This window comes from Nesoenas mayeri (assembly GCF_963082525.1).
Source record: "Nesoenas mayeri genome assembly, chromosome: 3".
In the NCBI taxonomy this organism is placed as follows: domain Eukaryota; kingdom Metazoa; phylum Chordata; class Aves; order Columbiformes; family Columbidae; genus Nesoenas; species Nesoenas mayeri.
This window is the reverse complement of record NC_137544.1, coordinates 55,385,034-55,404,850: the sequence shown is the minus strand read 5'-3', so window position 1 is coordinate 55,404,850 and position 19,817 is coordinate 55,385,034. Positions and strand designations below refer to the sequence as shown.

Below are 19,817 nucleotides of genomic sequence, written 5' to 3'. Positions count from 1 at the left end.
GCCTGGAACATTCCAGTAAATCATCCAAGATCTGGGGAGGGAGGAAGTAAATGAGGTTTGAAGCCGTGAAAGCCAACAAAGCAATCCACTCAGCTGTATCGGTTGGTTAAGGGCGGCAGCAAAGGCGAAAGCCGGGACTCGCAGCAGCAGCACCGCAGGCAGCGGCACCGGGCCGGCGGCCGGGCCTCCGCAGAGCCGCCGCCGGCGGGCAGGTCATCGTGGCCGCTCCGCGCCTGCACACGCACCCGCGGACACAGGGGACGAGCGCGGGGCCGCCCTCACCTCCCGCGCTGCGATGCCGGGCTGGCTCTGCAAACAGGCGAGCAGGCACACAGCTCCCTCGTAACACAGCGCCCGCGCTGCCCCCGCCGCGCCAGGGCTCAGCTCCCGGCCCCGCCGCGCCGCCCCCCGCCAGGGAACAAGGCCGTGGCCGAGCAGACGCGCCCGCCCACCCACCGCCCGCCTTCCCTCGGCACAGCGTAAACAGGAAAACAACGCGTCCCGTACGCACCCCCCCGCGGCGCGCACCTGCAGGGCGGGCGGGCGGGAGGCATGGCAGCCCCGCGGCGCTGCGCCCCGGCCCCGCTGCCGGGCGGCGGCAGGAGGTGGCTGCGGCAGCGCCGGCTGCAGCGTTCCCCACTCGGCCTTGCCGCTCCCCCCCGCCCCAGACCGCCGCTCCGCTCCGCCCCGCCCCGGCGATCCCGCCTCCCGCTCGGCCCCGGCGGATCGCGGTCGCCCCGGGGCGGAGGGCGGCAGGCTCGGGCTGCGCGCAGCGCTCCGGGGGCGTGGGGAGGAGGGCGCGCTTTTCCCGAGCCGCTTCATGGGTCCCAGCACACACGCACCCGCTGCGGTGCCGGCAAGCCCTGTCCTGGGGAAAGGGAGCTGCCTTTGAGACCAAAAAAAAAAGCCGAGTAATTCCTCGTAAAGCGCAAGTGCCGGGCTCTGCCTCTGGAAAGCAGTTTTCTCAAGGACAGTACTAAAACAAAACAACCTGTTTTGAAATTTGAGGTTAACCAAAGCCTTTAGATCCACGGGAAACAGAAAAGCCTACGAACTTCATCTGCTGTTTCCACATTGCCAGCAGTCAGGTTTCCTCACCTAACCCCCCCAAAACCAAAACCTGCTACATTTACCAGAAACTCATGCCCTTACCTGAGGTAACTTGAGGTAACCCTTCTAGAGGTTTGCTTCTCACCTGAATGAGAGCTAGCTTCCTACTCCCTCTTTCCATCAGTAATGAGCTCTGAAAGATCGGAAAGCTTAGGGAAAGGCCTACAGTACTGTAACACCATTAAATGTCAGATTCTACAAGGCAAAAGCCTGAAGATAGACAGATACCTAGATAAATAAAAGCACAAAGTATATACATACACATGTACTAGCCATGGTAGGAGAGTGTGCCAAAATAGCAAGTGGTGCAAGAATATTTTTGTAGTTACGTTACAAATTTTAAAAATGTTACTTTTAAAAAAGGTATTTGTCAGAAGCCTATTTTTTTTACTCTAACAGCTGCTTAAAGGTCCATTTCAAAATCATATGTGTCATTTTCAGGACTAAATGCAACTCCAATACAGTCACGTGGCCATCTCTCAGCACTACCATTACATAGCACATGCTTTCTACCACTCAGTGTCAGTACTGGGACAGTCACCGTCTCGTCTCCTCCGCTCTTTGCTGCTGTACTTCCAGCTAAATGTGAACTTTGCATCTGATTTTTTTTTTTTTTTCCCAAAACAGTGTATTTTATAAGACACAGATTTTCCTTAAAACAGAGTTTCCTGCTTAGAGGATACATTTTGATGGCGTACTGCAGTTACTACCTATTATATCTATATCATTACCCAGGCAAAAGACAGGAAAGCCCAAGGTTACATTGGTTAAAATCTCAAAGACCTCACTGGCACAAGGGTTCTTTAACACAGCACAGAACGGGGCCCTGCTCTCAGTTACTCCTCTGGCACTGCTTAGGTAACAAAATTGGGAAAAAAAATAGGAGGAAAACTGCAGGCCTAAAATAGTACCACCTACCTGACTTCTTTTGGATTTGCCAAATTGCAATAGAAGATATGCAGCCCTGGCCATTGAAGTGGTGGAAGACCTACTTATCTCTTAGCTGAACTTGCACAACAATGGCAGTGACTAACACCTTATTTTAGCTCAAGGAAAAGGTGTCTCTGTCCTTATGTACCAGTTCACTGTCCATCATCATTCCAAGCACAATGCATAGATTACATACAGCAGACAAAGTAACTACACATTTCTACAGTATTTGCATTGCCTCAAGCATTTTAAATGCATATTCTAGCTTGCTGGCATAGGGAAGAAATCGCTCAACCTCCTGTCAGAGGAGAAGAATAAGCAGACTAGGACTGGGACAGAAGCATCGTGCAAGTTCTGGGTATCGCACTGTGGGTTATTGCCTGAAGCTCAGCCCACAGAGTTCATGTCATTGGAATAAACTGTGTGAGTGGGATCTAATACACCATCTTATTTTATTAAGTCTAGAAGTAAGAGGTCAGAGTCAGTAAGACTGACTGTTACAACAATGAATACAAGATTATAGATATAGATATAGATATAGATATAGATATAGATATAGATATAGATATACACACACATCACCTTTGAAATAAAACCTTTGGAATAAAATTCAGTTTGGGTCCTTCTGTGAGTTGGAGGGTAGAAGACAGCCTGGATGGTTTGCTGTTTCTCAGGGCAATATGCTCCACGGCAATTGATTTGAATAAAAATGATCTAATAGAGTTTAATTCATTGTCTTTGTGATATCAATGCTTAGAATATCTGAGAAAATCTTACATTCATGTTGCTCATTCATCTCAGGATCGGGCAAATTTGTTTTATCACTGCACTATTCTGATAGAGACAAAATGCAAGTTTGCTTTTTTAATCACTTCCAAGTTGTGAATTTTTACCCTAGGAAAATATTTCTCACTCAAACTCATACACATAACACATGGAAAACAGAACAGACTTGGGACACTTAAGTACAATGTCTGAATGGGATGGGTTTTGATCTCCCACAATACACACTGCAGTGTATATTAATAGAGCTGCACACACATTACACAGAAAAAAATGGCCAGTTACTGACAAGAAGTTTATGGCCTGCACTCTGATTAGTTTACACTAATTTAAGAAAAAAAAAAATTGTATTGCTCACGTATAGTTCACGTAAATAATTTGAACATCTGCAACTGTTTGCTTATGGCTTGTTTATTTAAGAAAGACAACCTGGCATAAAGAATTACACTGATGAGCTTGAATACCATAACAGTCCGGTTTTGAAAAGGTATAAAAATTAAGGTGGCACAAATCTTTTCTTTTTCCACTAGCAGTCATCCTGGTTTTCCCAGTTACTCTTAGAATTATTCACCATGAAGTAGTCACAAAATAGGTTTCATACCGGCAGATTTTTATGCATAATCAAGGCTCTGCTTGATCCTACCATGCACTGGAGGCTGACTTCTGTAACAATACATCGCTATTTTTAGCCTGATTTCTTCAGTTTATGTAATGATGAATTTTCTGAGTGTCCCCAACTAACCCTGTAACTTTGAATTGATTGTCCAGATATCACTAGGTTTGACAGAGGTATTAAAAACGTCTACAAGTTTCACAAAAACAAAGGACACTAGAGCTTGAAACCTTTATAAGAAGTTCTGCCTTAATAACCGGCTCTATGCACACATTTCTACTGTCTAACAGAGCAAACCAGAAGTTTCTTCCAAAATGTTTTGCAGAAGAAAGACTGTAAAAGAAAAAGCATTTGCTCAGATACATGAGGAGATTATAAAAAAGTTATATTTGCTTCAACTAAGGTATTTTGCTGAGCTCAGTGGACACTGGATAAAGCATCCCACTGCCATACCTTGTCCTGAACCCCAGAATCACATGCATTTTAACGCAGGCTAAGGATACAAAAAGCTGACACAGGTCTTCCTGGATCAAATATGGTGTGAGGGGAAAAACAGAAGATCAAAGAAAACAATACAAGACCTTGTAAAATTATTTATAAAAATATTCTTAGTGAGTTACTCTCTCATTTTACTTCAGGATTTTTAAAATATTTTCTGTAAATACTAAATGACTAGTCTGCACAATATTAAGACATGACACTGCACATTCTCACATACTGCCCCCTTGCTCTATTTAAATTAAACTGCAAGAAGATAGAGCAAGTCACTGCACAGCTTGGAAGACGATCTTGTAGCGAGGAGTATCAGAACCTCTGTAACATTTGGACAACCCTTTTGAGATTTTTCTCAGCTTCTTTCCATAAAAACACTATTACAGTGAAAATAGATATTAAAAATATAAACTACAATATTATTTTTTCCCCAGAAAATCATTATAATCTAACAGTTAGGTAACAATTCTTACCATACATGGAAATTAAACATAAAACAGCAAAAGATTGCGCATCATCTTTTCCTCCCCTTTTCTCTCCAACTCCCTGAAACCAGGATTATGTACATTTAAAATCAGGCTAACTTAAATAAGAAAAGCTGATGCCAAGACTTTCCAGATCAAATACACAGTTGAGGAAAGAGAGAAGTGATAAATGCACGTTATACATAGTTATAAACACCATTTAAAGCTTCTGTGCAAACCAGGATTTTCACTGCTGCTGAAGCATGTACCCCAGGTACTAAAGGCTATTTGTACTTACCATTACATAGCAGAAACATACCCTAATACTTTCAGTAAATTAGCACATTACTTTGATGTTATTCTTACTCATTTTTACATAGTAGGTCTACTGTCACACATCAATTAACGTGGCAAATTAAAGCAATTATAATATGTAATATATTCATATGGAACAGACAAGTTAATTGCATGCTGCTTTACAGCTTGCATTTAAAGTAATCGCTCTGTTTTTTCGGGTTCAAAAATTCAGCTTTGCATACCTGACTCTGAAAGCTGGGGTACGGTACCTCTAGCACTGAAGGTTACTCACATGGTTTTACTGACACACTGCCGTTCTGTTGTGTTGAGTTAAAAGTAGCATCGGCCTCAGACATTCCTTCCCTGGTGCTTTCAGGAAGAGCATTCTTCTCCAACCAGCATCGCAGGGATGCAGGCACAGGCACCGGCTGCTTCTGCGCTGGCAGGAGGCTGAATCGCTGGCAGTTTCACCGATGCATTTCTCTACCGGGTATAGGAAGCCAGAAGAGCAGCATCATCTTTTGTCAGCGCACATGACTTGTACAGAAAAGATACTTCTAAAAATAACTAGACAACATATGACTCTCGGTGCTACTTTTCTGGTGGTCTAGTAGTCCATCCCCCACCCTCCACAACCTATGTTCACATCCAGGAAAAGATTTCTTATTTCAGTAAAACTTTTCTAGAACACACATCAGAGTTTTCACTACTCCTATGGTTGTAATCAATGACACTTTCACTGGTCAACAGGAATTTAGTATGATATATTACACATCTTGAAAATAACTTCTTGATTGTCAAGCATAACAGAGCACGACTTATTTGTTTCTACATCTGAGAGTTTCCTAAGACATGGACAAAACACATTTGCCCACCCTGCCATCAATCATGAGATCTTTCATAGGCTCAACTACTTTTATGAAATTGTCAGGAGGAATATTTTATCTCTATCATTCAGGCAACTTAAGAATCGGGGAGCTCACCCCCACCTTCCTCTGAGGTGTCACACAACAAAGGCACTACAAGAACAAACAGTAGCAACTATCCTTTTGTAATAAATTTCTTCATCACTGCAAATGCAGCTGATGTGGACCTGCTCTAGTTTTAACCTAGCTGTCTCAAGTGTGCTAGTATCACAGCCATCAAAACACAGAAATCAGTACCCTCCAAAACCTATCTGAGAAGCACCCAGCCTATGCTTTTAACCATGACACTGTAGACCTAGTGAAGAATAAGAATTCTTTTAAAGCTAGTTCAGTTTTTGCAGGACAGAAACATTTTAATATTTTGCTGGTGTTCCTCGCAGGTTCGGAGTTGCAGGAAACCAGGTCCCACTTTGCCTTTTCTCTTCAACAAGGGCCACAGCTGATCTGCCGGGACCAGATGACCTCAGTCACCTAATCACATCACCCTCTTAACAGTGGCCTCCGAACCTAGTATGCCTCAGTTTGAGCTGTGCTTTGCCTCCAGTGCTCCACAGCTCGGTCTCCTTAAGGCCTGAAATGCTTTGGTCTTACCAAAGAAGCTGCTATTGATACACACATGTGAAATGCAGTTCCTGCAGTGTATAATACATCAGACTGTATCTAACAGGGTCTGATTGTAAACTACATTTTATAAGTTATCTACCTCATTGCACAGTAAAATTGCTGTTTGGACAAAAGGAAGTTTCAATGTCATTAAGATAAGCATTTTGTTCAAGTCTGCTACTGCAAAGGGTTTGGGATGAAAGCAACTGTTGGGTGAACAGGGACTCTGGTGAGACAGAAACCAAACACAAACCTCCTGAGTTCACCCCTGAGGAAAGTGGTCTCGATAGGTTTGCTTTCAGATTCTAAAGCCTTTAAATATAAGCTAATGCATATTTGCAGAGTCCACAAGCATAAAGTTTGAAGTTTACCTATCTTAATATGGAAAAGGTTTCTTAGATAATGCATTTCAGAGGCACAGGGTTTGAGAACTAGAGAAATTTCCTCGTGTAGAGCAAACCCTCTGACGGACACTTTAAATAAGGAAACATTATTTTACTAGAACAGTTTGCAGATCTACTTTGCTCATGAAATCAACATGCCAGAGGAAAAAGCACTTACGGAGATAGCATCTGCATCAGTGGCAGAGTTTTCACTCCTTTCGTTGAAACCTTAACAAGAAAAATCAGAGTCACAGATTCACATCTATCGGGTAAGGCGGCCCCGGCAGCGCAAGGCAAGGGAACTGCAGATCTGTTTTCCCGCTGTGGCGCCACGGGCTCCCACCTGAGGCAGACCAGACACCGAAAACCGGAGAGGCTGTGTGGTTTGTTGTTCCTACAGCCTGCTTGGAAAGCAATTAGATCGGAGCGGCGGAAAACCTCCCGGCCCGGGAGCGGGCGGCCGGGACTGGCAGCGCAGAGCGCCTGGCTGACGAGGCCTTGCCAGGAGCCGTTACGGCAACACCCCGCAGAGGAACCATCTCGCAAGGAGCAGAGCGAACAGGCAACCCGAAGCGAGCAAAAATAACCCCGCTCAGTCCTGCTCCCGCCGGGGGCGGCGGGAGGAGTGAGACCTGGCCCGCCCGGCGCCTTCCTGCTAACGACCAGCCCGCCCGCTGCTCTGTCCTGCAGCTCTTGCCTGTCGCGCTGTGCGGGAGTCACCAGTTCCCACTCCTGCACCGCAAGACCGACGGCAGGGCCCGGGGACCTGTCCCGCGGGGCCACCCACGGCCATCCCGCCTCCCACCCACGGCGAGGGACCTTCACTCGCCTTGCCCGAGGCGTCCCCTCTCCTCCTCACCCCTGATTCCCCCTTTCCGTGGGGTGGAATGGAACGTCCCACCCTCACACAGCTGTCTCCGGGACTTGGTGCTGCCCGGAATGGGGGAGCACAAAGAAGGGAAAGCAGCAGGACAATGAGACACCCGGGTAGGGGTGGCATGGTGTGGTTATGTGAATTAGTTCTTGAGGAAGGACTTGTGATCGTATAGCACAGGTCCCTGGTGGTCTAGTGGTTAGGATTCGGCGCTCTCACCGCCGCGGCCCGGGTTCGATTCCCGGTCAGGGAAGCTGCTTTTGCTTTCTGTTCGGTTTCCCTTTCTTGGCTGTTTTTTAGTATTCTCTCCTACCTTCTGCTCGTACAATTCAGGGACCATCCGGCCGGCTGTTCCGCGAATCCGAGGCATTGGCATTGCTGCCCAGCAGGGAGTTTAAAGAGATACTTGGCAGCTTGCAGGGGTAGTGCATGATGGGAGCAACCAAACTCGCACCACCCTGGGCAGGTTCAAGCAGAGAGAGGAAGCCTGCCCTGGTGTAGCATCTGTCTAGAGGTCTTATCTTCACAAAACTGCCTATGGACACCCCCATGCCCACCTTTAGGGTTTCCAGGAGTCAGCAGATGACTGCTGAGTAACGTCTGGTGCAGGCAGGACTGTTGGCCACTGCACCTTTTCCCCCACAGATAAAGGGTCACTTACTGCCATCATGAATCCTTGTCACGTCCTTAGCTGTCCCAGCTGTGCATGCCTCTCTGAACAAGTGTCATGCACCCCAGAGAAGGTGGGAAAAGTTTGTCTTCTGCACCTCTCACCTGGCAGGAGAGGGGCTGCAAGTCTCTGTGGTGTCTCCTCACCTGAAGAACAGACTGTCTCTTTGCCGTGTATTTGCACAGCTCCCACAATGCAGGGTTGTTTGGTATATGGTTAGGGGAGCAAGAGGAATTTCAGATATTCTCTGGGAGGTGGAAAGAAATAAACAGAGAGAGCAAAAGGAGTTTTAATACCTCCCTGCCATTACCATTTGTCTTGCTCCCTCCTGCAAGGAAGCCCTCAGCACACCTTCTAAGCTCCTAAAATTGGTATAGGTGCCTCGGAAGGTGAGGAGGAGAGAGGTGATGAGAGCAGGGTAAAGCCTCTTGAAGTTCTGCATCAACAGGGTACCTCCCCTTCTCCTCCCAGAGCAGCAGCCAGCTCTGGCCCATAGCAGAGCACATTGGCTGCGCACTTAAACCTGCGTCCAGGGCTCCAGCACGAGCTGCTCTTCTTCCTCCCGTAGTCACACACCTCTCACCTCTGCCCATGATTTATGAGGTGAGAAAGAGGGCAGTGGGAAGACCTCTTCTTATGGGTTGATAGCAGTGCCTTGCCTGTGGTGGGCTGACCTTGGCTGGCCACCAGCTGCCCACCCAGCCATTCTCTCACTTCCCCTCATCAGCAGGAAAGGGCTAGAAATTAAGATGAAAAACTCACTGGTTGAGGTGAAGGCAGTTTAATGAAAGAAAGCAAAGTGTGCACAGAAGCAAAGCAAAAAAATATTTATTCTCTACTTTCTATCAGCAGGTAATGTCCAGCCACTTCCTGGGAAGCAGGGCCCCATGTAGCAGTTGCTTTGGGAGTAAAACACCTTAATAATTGGTGTAATTACCCATCTCTCCCCCCTTCTCTTAGCTTTTATTGCTGAGCATGACAGCCATATGGTGGGGAATAGCCCCTTTGGTCAGTTTAGGTCAGCTGTCCCAGCTGTGTCCCCTCCCAAACTCTTGCCCACCCCCAGCCTACTGGGCTTGGGAAAGGGGAGTGTTGGAGAGGCAGCCTGGATGCTGTGGGAACACTGCTCAGCAGTGTCCTCATCACTGGCATGTTATCAACACCCTTCTAGTTCCAAATACAAAGCACAGCACTATAAGGGCTGCTATGGGGAAAGTTAACTTCATCCCAGCCAGACCTAATACACTGCTACAGGTAAAACAAGAAATATTGGTCATAAATGCATGCAATAATTACCTTAGACAGATTGCAAAACAGAGGCTAGCATACCTAGCAGATTATGATTTAGCAGGGATCCTCGCTGCTCCCAGGAGTGAGCCATGGCCATTGTGTCACCTGTGTAACTCCTTAATGCTGTAAGGTAATGCTTTATGCTGGGGTACTTTGCCCTGATGTGAAAGCACCACTGGAAATAGTGGCTTTGGCTGCCTTTCCCAGGGTGTGCCAGAGGTGTACTGCAGCCTGGACTGCCCTCCGATGCAGCATCTCATGAGAAATCCCAAGGTACTTCCCTATATTTTTGTATAACAAGGGGTTCAAAGGAATGGGATCACCTTTGCTTTAATGCACAAAGCAAAAACTCAAAGAGGCTGTTGTCACCCTTTAGACATTAAGAAAAGCTGCCCAATAATAGCTGAGCACTGGGACAAAGGATGTTACCTGAGGAACTATTGCATTCATGTGGCTAGAGGTTGTTAAGAGCAGGTTTGGCAAGGAGGTCCCAGGCTGGGCCAGGGGAATAGCTCCAGAGGCCTCCTTGGGGCTTTTAGATTCCCCTCTGTCTCTTCAGTCTCAGTGAAATGCATTACTAAGTTGTCAGAAGAAGTTGCTGTTTTCTACTTCAGAAAATGATGTGTTGTTTTAGAAGCAGCTAAACTGAATTTCGGGAGTTAACTAGTCTTCTAGAAAAGGTATAGGTATGGTTTTACAGAATGGTAGCAAAAGAAGCATTATCTTCAGTTTTAACTCATATTTTGTGTTAGTATATTTGCACACTCTTAGCACCATGAGTCCAGCTTTAAAGTCATTAGAGAAAGGATAATCATATGTGAGATTTTAGAAACCTGGAAAAGTCACCAGAATAGCTCTTGCACACAGAGTACAGTTTCCAGTATTTTGCTAGGAATGGAAGCATAATCTCTGAAAAAGCTGCCTAATGGACTGTCCAACCCCTTCTCAGTCTGATCCCAAGCCTGAAACTTGCCATTGTGCAGAGGACAAATATCCACTCAGTAAGGAGTGGAAACCAGTCCTCTCGCTGGTGTTCTACCACCTCAGTTCCACTGTGATTAAAGGTGTCCCCATTTGGGTTGAAAAGACTTCAGGAGAAGTGTTCTCCTTCAGCATGGATTGAGTGGTTATGGCAGTGTTAAGACTGACTCCCTGTTTTCTGGGCCTTGGATTAATGTGATGAAGGAACAGGGTACTTGTTTTTAGCAGATGGAAGAAGCATCTCTCCTAGAGTTTTTGTTGTTATTATTGTTTTAAATAATAAGTAACTCATGACACTGGGATGTTGAAGCCCCAGAAAAGGCGGGCTGTTTTGCGAATGATAGGCAGTACCATCAAAGACACATTACAAAAGCAATATGGCACGTGGCTGCACAGGGTAGAACAGAGATATTTCAAACAAATATAAGAATGATGTGGTTATTATTTGATTAAGATTATGATCATTATTATTAGTGTCAACATTCTCAAATTTGTTTCTAACTGTGATATATACTGAAATACCAGATCTCAAGTATTTTTACTTTCATTTCTGTTCTTCCTCAAAAGCTTGACCAATTGCCTTACATCTTGCCGCAAAAGTTGATGGGAGTGCACTGCAGTAGAAATAAGGAAGGTAAGGAAAACAATACCTTAACTATAGATCAATTTAAACCAACAAATGAGTTTCTGGTTAAGCGTCTGAACTCTTACTTGTTATACTTTATTGGAAAATTCAGGAACAGGAGCTTTCACATCCAAACTTGATCTGACATTAACTTTTCTTTCTGGCTATCTTCTTTAAGTTATAGCCCTGCAATAACTGCATTTTGTAAGTTTTTTTCAAATCTTATATGAAATGGCTTGCCTGTGAGTGAACATAAATATTTGCATGACTTTTACAACCAACAGACTCTTTAGGAAATGAAAGCTTCCTTTTTTTTTTTTTTTCTTTTTTTTTTTTTCCTAAAGGCATATTTTCTACTCGTCCTCATACTGCAATTCTATCCTAAGGACATACAGTTCTGCAGTCGTTAGATTTATTCTGACCTCAGGACATTCTGGTGACCACTTCTCCCCTTATTATGTTTGTTTTATTGTGGACATAAACAAGTACAACCTCATGCTCTCCTGCACAGGGCAACGAGCCTCCGCTTGGTGACACAGACTCCACTGGGACGCGCCACGAGGTGGCAGCCCGGTGCCGTGTCTGTCGCTACCCACCCGCGCCTCCCGTGGGCCCTGCTGAATGAGTTTCAGGTTTAATTCCATAGGTTAACATTGTGCCCATTAAATTCCCACGAACTATAAAGTAACGAAGGCTTTGTATTTGCTGATAAAGAAAACTTCCTGTACAGATGAAGCTATTACTAAGCCAAATCATATGTGATGTGTTTCCTTGAGTCTCAGGCTGTGCTTGGAAGCTTCACGTTTTTTGAACAGCATTAAGGTAGCATTTTAAAAAGAGAAACTACAAAGGAGTATCAGGAGCATGGCTTGGATTTTTCAACACCTCAGCCCATCTGTGGTGTTCATGTATTGATGATATATGCCAATACCAGGTGACTGTAAACTGTGTGGCCCACAACATGTCCATCCCCCCAGCTGCTCAGTTAGTGGCATCTCAGCTTTTCACTTGTAGTTTTGAACTGAAAATCATGCAGAAAGTCTGTGCCAAGGCAATGGAGGGAACCCAGATCAGGATCCCAGGACATCGCGATCAGCTGGCCGGGTTGATAAGAAAGGTCTGGTTGCATTCCCTTCTTCACTCGCACGGCTGGCAGACCATGGGAGAACTCAGTGCTATGACATTAGTGCTGTTGTCACCATGGTAGTCAAAGCATACAAACAAGGCAAAGTGTTTATTAAACTGCTGGAGTTAGAAGGAAAGAAAAAAAAAATGCTTTCAGGCACACAATCCCTTCTCCAGACTTTTTTTTTTTTTTCCCCCTCTCCTTTTATGTCTCCCCAAGACTGTTTCTGTAAAATAGTGGTGTCTTAAAACATACTTATAAATTTCTTCCTAGGTACAGATTTGATATGGAACACCCTCAGAACAGTCACTTCAAATCTTGCTAGGACTGCCCCTTCGGAAGTACAGTTGAAAAATTTATTCTGAATAACGTTTTAAGATAAATTATTTTATGCAAACTGAGTCATTTTATTTTAGGTGATGATAACGAAAGTCCAATTCAAATTTAATTACTATACACAGATCTAGGTAATACTATCCAAGGACCATTTTCCAAAATGTCCTGTTACAGGAGCAATTGCCATATCCTATTAAGAAGTGCTCTGATCATGAAATTATGAAATCTCTGATCCTTTCAAATGCCTGAACTTTTTCACTTACACACTGAAAATCTGCTTTCTAGACCACTTTTATTACTGCCTTTTGGCTACAGTCAATTATTACCTTCTGCTTTTCCATGCTTTGTTTCGCATGTGCACCTTTGATTAATCACATTTTAGTAAACTACATTGACAACGTTATTATGCTGTACATAATCTTTGTCTTGCTAGCAGGACAACGGAGCTGGTAGGTGCCAGCTTCCCCCAAAAGCAGGAAAATAACAACAGACCATAAACTGATATTACAACACATGCTCTGGCTGGTGGTGCTACCCGCTGTGTGTAATAGGGAATAGCGGTGACCCTGGCGAGGCCCAGGCGGCTGCTGGAGCGTGGCCGCAGCAGGGGGCCTTCTGCAGCTCTGCCGCCGAGCGGCTGCACACTCCAACTGCCCCCATATCCTTTGCAAAGGACTTTTTTGACATAAATTACATGTATTCCATAAACGGCATAATCGGTACTGTGTAAGCTGCAGTTCTGCACAAGAGATCCAGCAAAATAAATGAAAGAAACAGGAATGATCTTCCTCTATGTTCAGGTAAGGGACTGACTGTCTAATTCTATCGGGATGAATTTTTGCAGCATATAATCTTCAGTTTGTCCTTCTCTACCCCAGGCTGGGTAGAAACTCTCAGCTTTGGATTTGTTTGGACAATGACCTTGGATCAATTGAAATGGAGCATCTTGCTGTAGGCTGCTGTGTAGTTTTCATCCCTCCAACCACACTCCACTCATCCCCCCTTAAGCAAGCAGGCTGAAGCATGTGAGAGGATGAGTCTGAGCTCCTGTCACTGTGGCTTCCCCGCCTGCTGCGAGGATCACAGGGAGTCTTTGTGTGCATGTGAAACCTGGTTCTCAAGTGCTCACCTTTGGGATTCCCACCATGACCTCCCTCCGTCTGTGTTTGGTGACAAAGGAGTGACAGGAGCTGCTGGTGGCTGTGCCTGTGAATGAAGGCGATGCGTAACAGCTGGCTGTGATATTCCTACCACCACACTTCTTCAGAAACACAGAAGTTTGGAGAAGACTCTCATCATCCCCCACCTGTCTGCTTTCCTGGTGACTGCTCGCTGTTGCTGGGATGCTTTGAGTGGATAACTAATGGCAGCGTGAGATAAACACACCACAGGCAGCGGGAGCAGGCAGCCGTCTGCCTATGGGCAGGCAGGAGTCACCTCATCCCAAGCACAGCATGACAGCTCAGAACAGCAATACCCAGAGATAGTGTCCTGTGGTTATTCATTCCTATCACACTCGTGTACTTAGAGGCACTTCAACGTCTTTGAAAACCACGTATCTTTAAATCTTTTGTACCTACTGTCTATTACAGTTTGCTGGTCCCAGTTTAAGAGTAAAACAAAAAGAATGGTTTAAAGTAATTTAATGAATACTGCTTCTCCTCTGGTCATACAATTTGAAGGGGATTTTTCTTCCATGTGATCCCTAATGCCACATAAATTTGCCTGCCTCAGCAGCATCTGGGCTCCAGGACAGCTAGAATGTTATCTCAACTGAAGACTTATGGTAAGGGCCAGAAACTCAATTTAAGGGTGCTCAGAAGATGATTATGAGCTTGGAGACAAAATTTCCCCTAGACTCTGATGTCTAATTAGACAAGATCAAGGACAAGAAACTAAATTAGACTATTCCCACTTAACAGGTGGTCAGTCAAGTAGCAGAGGAATGAACAGTTGTATTTCTGAAATGTTTAAGCAATCAAAAGGATCTTGTCACCTAAACATTTTTATAAATCAGACAAATGAGAATGCGTCCTCTAAAGTTTTGGTCCTGCAAGGGCTTAAAAGCATGAATAATTTTATTTATGCAAATAGTCCCACTGAAGTGGAATAGTTCCCTAGTTCCCTCTGAATATGCCTAATGTCCTTAGTCCCTCTGCAGGATGAGTCCTTAAGTGCATATTGTTTCTGAACTATCAGACTGATCTCGAAAAGCAACAGGGAGCCCTCCCAAAGCAGAAAAAATCATGCACATCAATGGTAGCTAAAAAATATCCTTCTAACATACCCAGCATTTCTTCCCTTAAAGGGTAATACACAGGAATAAAAAAAGGGCACTGTTTCTCTTTTTTTCTCTCTGATTTCAATCACAGACATACTCCACTGCAAAAGCTGGGCATACGGGCAAGGAGGTTTTATGTATTTATATTGAATTACTACTTCTCTATTATTTTGTTGGTGTCTACTGTTATTGGGCATCCTTGGGTTTTGACGGTCACATCAAAGGAGCTGCTCTGGCGTGAGAACCGGTCAAAGTGAGCCAGATAATTCATGGATTTATTACTGAGGTCGGTTCCCATGATTGTCAGTGGGCAGCAGCCACTGCTGTGTTGTAATCCTCATTCTCTTGGTAAGGCACATACTGCCTTAAAAAGATTTAATGATCCAATAGTGATTTAGTAATGGGAATCTTTCTTGTGGGTTTAGGATGCCTTGGAGGAGGACAGGCTGGCACATGAAGGTCAGTTTTCTGCAGTATCCAGAAAGGTTTTTATTTGTTTTTATTTGTTTTGAGATTCCTGTTTGTAGAATTTTTATTGCTCCCTGCAATAATAAATTGAAGACGCAAGTCATCGTGAGTATTGGATCCATGATAACAGGGAGGGAAGGAAGCAGACACTAGTGATGGGATGTCACGACTGAAGACCTGAGGTAATTATCAAAAAACATAGACTTTGGCCTTTGCAATGGACAAAAGGAAGAAATCACAGTGAGAGAAACTGGGACAGCCTGATGAAACCACATTTCTTTGCTGCGATTGCAACCTGTTTGCCTTTCTTTTCTGTCAGAAGAGGAGGGAGGGAGCTACCCGGTGGGACAGTTGCCCAAAAAGAGTGCAGGGGAGGGAAATGGTGAGGAAGTGGCTTTGTCAGCCCGGAGGAGAGGAGATGCCCCCGGTGCCTGAGGAGCCAGCAGGCCCTGCCGCCGCTCCCCCTTGCCACCCCGGTGCCTCCTCAGAAAAACAAACCCGAGAAAACCCAAACAAAATAAACTCCCTTCTCCTCCACCAAAATACATTTAGAAAGCAAAAGAGGGAGAGGGGGTGAGGAGAGAAACAATGTTATTTTATTTTAAGGATTGTATATTAAACCCAAGTGTTGTGCTGGAAAGCGTCATTACAAACTATTTGGACTATCCACACACAACAGACCGCATCTTGTTCATCTAGTTGCAAAAGTGTACCTTAAATGCCTAACATTTTGTTTTGTACTCCTTCTCCTAAAGAAAAATAAAGTTACTTGTCTCTCTGAGACATGAAAAACAAACAAACAAAGCAGCATTCAGAGTTAAATCAAAACTAAGGGGGGAAAAGTATAAGCCTTTAAGTAATTATAATTTTGTCTCCTTAGGTTTTTGGATCGCCTTCTAGTAATTTGCTAGATTTTCACCTACCATGTAGTAATACGGAATACTATCTATGGGCATTCTTTGCAGGTAAAACACTTTTCTTCACACCTTCCAATAAGAAACTGTTCCCTGGAGTGGTGTGTTGATTCCATAGAAGGAGGTCTTGCAGTGTCACAGAAATAAAGAGGTGGACAGTTAGAAATTTCCCAACTGTTAGGTGATTGCAATCACAATTCCAGTGTTGCATCAAGGTATTTTTTTGATCCTGAAGACTTTCCTTTGTAGAAAGGAAAAATGCTGAATATAGACTGAGCGGAAAGCAAAATTAAGTCCACACTTCAGAAGGACTTTCCTTCAGAATAAGTAGTAGTACTGTTCAGGTAAACACTGTCTAAAACATTTAGCTTTTCTCTAATCCATCTGTAGCTGTGAAAAAGGAGTCTACCTCTCCAGACCAACATAAGCAATTCAGCCAGACACATTTCCTTTTATTTCCTATATTAATTTCCTTTTGTCTCTGATTTTTTTAGTTTTTAGGGTACAACACTAATACATGTGTCCCAGCTTTGCCCTGTCACCATGAATGCAGAAAGAATGCTTTAGAAAACAATTATATTGGCATAATCTTATAATCACTGCCACTGCTGCAGCCAGACCATTAAGAGAAATTCTGAAGTTAGTGCTGAATGCGATGTTGACTGGTCTTAGTTTAACAAGATCAATAGACGATAGCAACACATTATCATCAAATGATTTTGATACTGTTCTCTTGTTTCTTCAGGTGAGAAGGAGGCTGATTCTTCGAAAAAATTAGATAATGTAAAAATATTATTAAGCTTCAAATCCTGTCTCTCCATGGATGATGCAAAATAGAGAAGGAGAAATTCAGTTGCCTAGCCACATGCATTTAGTGTGACTTAAGCATCCTTGAATTTCCCTGGCATCTGTACAGGGCTGGCAGAGATGACACAGGCTACAAGGGAGATCTGCTCCTTGCAGAGTGATAGTGGAGCCCAGCACAGGACATGACAAATATTTAGGCAACTAAATGCCAACTAAGGAATCATATTTACACATTAATAGCACTTTACAGCTTCCAGTGGTAGCAATTACCAGAGGAAAACAAAACAAAATACCTCCCCCACACACCAAGACCTCTTTTCAGATAATCATCTGTCAAAATTTTGTTTCATTTGTAAACCAGGAAAGCTTGAGTTTACCCTCAAGTTCAGATCCCAGCATTTCTGGCACCTGCCTGCCGCTCTTCCACTTATCATTTCCGGTCATAGTCAGGTGTGTTACTGTGGCCGTCCCTTTTGAGACCTTTACACATTACCTTCCAAAACACAAGTCTTTTCTGTGTAAAATATTGAAGCAGAAGAAAAGAATGCAAGCAAAAATTTCAGCATTGAGTAAAATTACGCTCACGTTCAGACAGTAGCCTCACAAAAATAAGGCTGGGCGCATGAAGCTTGCAAACAAAGCTATACCAATTTCTTCATTTTTTTCTTGAAGTTGGACCTGTGACCTGTGACTATTAAATCACTCAGGTCCTCATTTGTGTGATTCCAGGCTGTTGGTGTCTATAGAAACACATGCCTAATGAAACTGGTACATACAGAGCCAGTAACAGTCCACACTTCAGTAGCATTTTCTGATGTATTATCTTCTGATGAAAAGACACCTGAGACCTTTTTCTATTATGAAGAAGAAATTCATCATTTACAATAGCCTGAAGAATTTGCCAATATCTATGTCTCAGACTTTGATAAATGGCCTTTACTTATCTCATGACATCCTGAATGAAGTATCATCTTTCAGAATATCTGCAAACAAACATTTTGAAGGCTCACACTAAGGAGGCAGCAGCATGAACTGGCACCTCCTGGCAGTTATTCAGGCAGATGTAGCCAGAGCCAGATACGATTATTCTGCTTTGAATATATGCATTCAGCCCCAGGTTTTCTTCTGGGGCCATACCTAACACTGGATTTCCTTCACTTGCAACCAGAGCAGAGGGAGGACGAGCAGTACTGCCTCTCAATTGCCTGTCTCCTCTCTGGGGTTATCATCTCTCTGTGCTGTGTGACACAATTAGTCATGCAGCTACAGCAGCTTAAGTGCTTTTTATTTGCACTGCTGAGGGCTAGGGTTTCGAGTATGTTAATGCTGACTGACAGAATTGGTTTTTAGCTTTTTCTTCTTAAGAAAAACATTCTAGGAAATTGCGTAACCTCCTTTGATACTCCTGATAACTGCAATTTAAGGGTGAAAACCCCCCCACTGAAAAGTTGGACAAAGCCAACTTTTTACTGTTGAGCAAGCAGACTGATTTGCTTTTTTGTGTTATGTGCTGTGATCCAGTCCTAAATTATATAAATTAAAAATGTTCTTCTTCTTCCAGGTCCATTCATCATTGAATGCAGAATAAAGATAGAAAAGGACCAACATCATAAAGTTGTGCATGCACAGACACAAGTCCTACCTTTCAGACTTGGTTATACCAAGGAAACAGCTTTTGCTTGCTCTGTTTTAAAAATTGCATAGACTCTTTCAGCTCTGATCTGTTAGCACAGCTACAAGCAAAGCCATCAGAAGCTATTACACTCTGGTGTCTTTCCAAGAGTACATGTAAAATATGCTTCTTCACCATTAATTTCTCACTTGGAGATCTTCATCCACTGTCACAGATGTAAGAGTCCCAGCAGAGGCTCAGGACTAAATAAGCATGAAGACCAAGCTCCTGCCTCCATGTGCTGGTCCCTTCAGGTGATTGAGATTAAAACCAAAACAAAACACAATAAAACAAGAAAAGAGAGGTGACATCAGCAACTCAGCATCCATGAATTTGGCCTGTTCCGTGAAAGTGAAAATGAGGTAAGCCTGGACATACAATCTGCACAAATCCATCCATGGTGTATTGTATTGCTAAAATAAATATGCTTTCATCTTATCTGTCTCTCAGAAATATTTTTTCTAACTCCCTTTTTTAAGAATGAGGCAAAATGTTGCATTTAGGGTAAGAAAGGGTAATGTTTCGGAGGACATCAATTAGATTGATACCCTTAGTCGGAACCAAATCAGTGGCTCCCTTTTTTAATATGATATGATGCATGGGAGAGTTCCTGTCAGGCTCTTAGAGGGCAGGTTAATAGTTAACAGCTTAAAGTCAAGTAGGGTTGCAACCTGCTCTTTTTCATGTAAATAAAGCTCACTTTTTATCTACTGGCCAGTTCACTAATCTCATCTTTATTCTTGAAACTGCTCATGTGGAAAGTGGTACCTGAATCAGGAGCTGCTAAACATGTCAGTACAGCATTTGTGTCCTAAATAAAAAAATGTCAAATTTTCCCTCAAACAACAAAACTTAAAAGAATATCAAGGATGATTTAGAGTGCAGGGCTAACAAGCCTCCTTCTCCTTCTTTTGTCCATTTTCTCCATGGGACCACATGCTCTTCAGGCACATCACAAGCCTTTCTCACCTGGGTGCTGGAGACACGCTGATGCAGGCAGAGATGGCTTACACAGTTAACATTCGGGAGAAAGGGATGGTGGCGAGTGAGTCACTGAGCTGAGTCTGCATTTTGGCAGTTTCCGTCTGGCTGGCTGAAGGGTGGTCACCTTGTTTCTGTGCCTCAGTCTTGTCAGCTGGTATTTGGACATAATAATCTTTGAATATCTTTTG

The 19,817-nt window shown here is 43.9% G+C and overlaps 1 protein-coding gene across 4 annotated transcripts in view; it reads right to left on the bottom strand.

The window, feature by feature from the left end:
• NCOA7 (nuclear receptor coactivator 7) overlaps positions 1–546 on the bottom strand; it is an 88,815-nt gene extending 88,269 nt beyond the window's left edge. For 3 of the 4 annotated variants that reach the window (XM_080343070.1, XM_080343074.1, XM_080343072.1), the window contains exon 1: positions 529–546. The gene's annotated coding sequence lies outside the window, so the exon portion shown is untranslated. The remainder of the gene's footprint in view (positions 1–528) is intronic. The other variant, XM_080343071.1, reaches the window with a different exon arrangement.
• Positions 547–19,817: the final 19,271 nt, after the last annotated feature.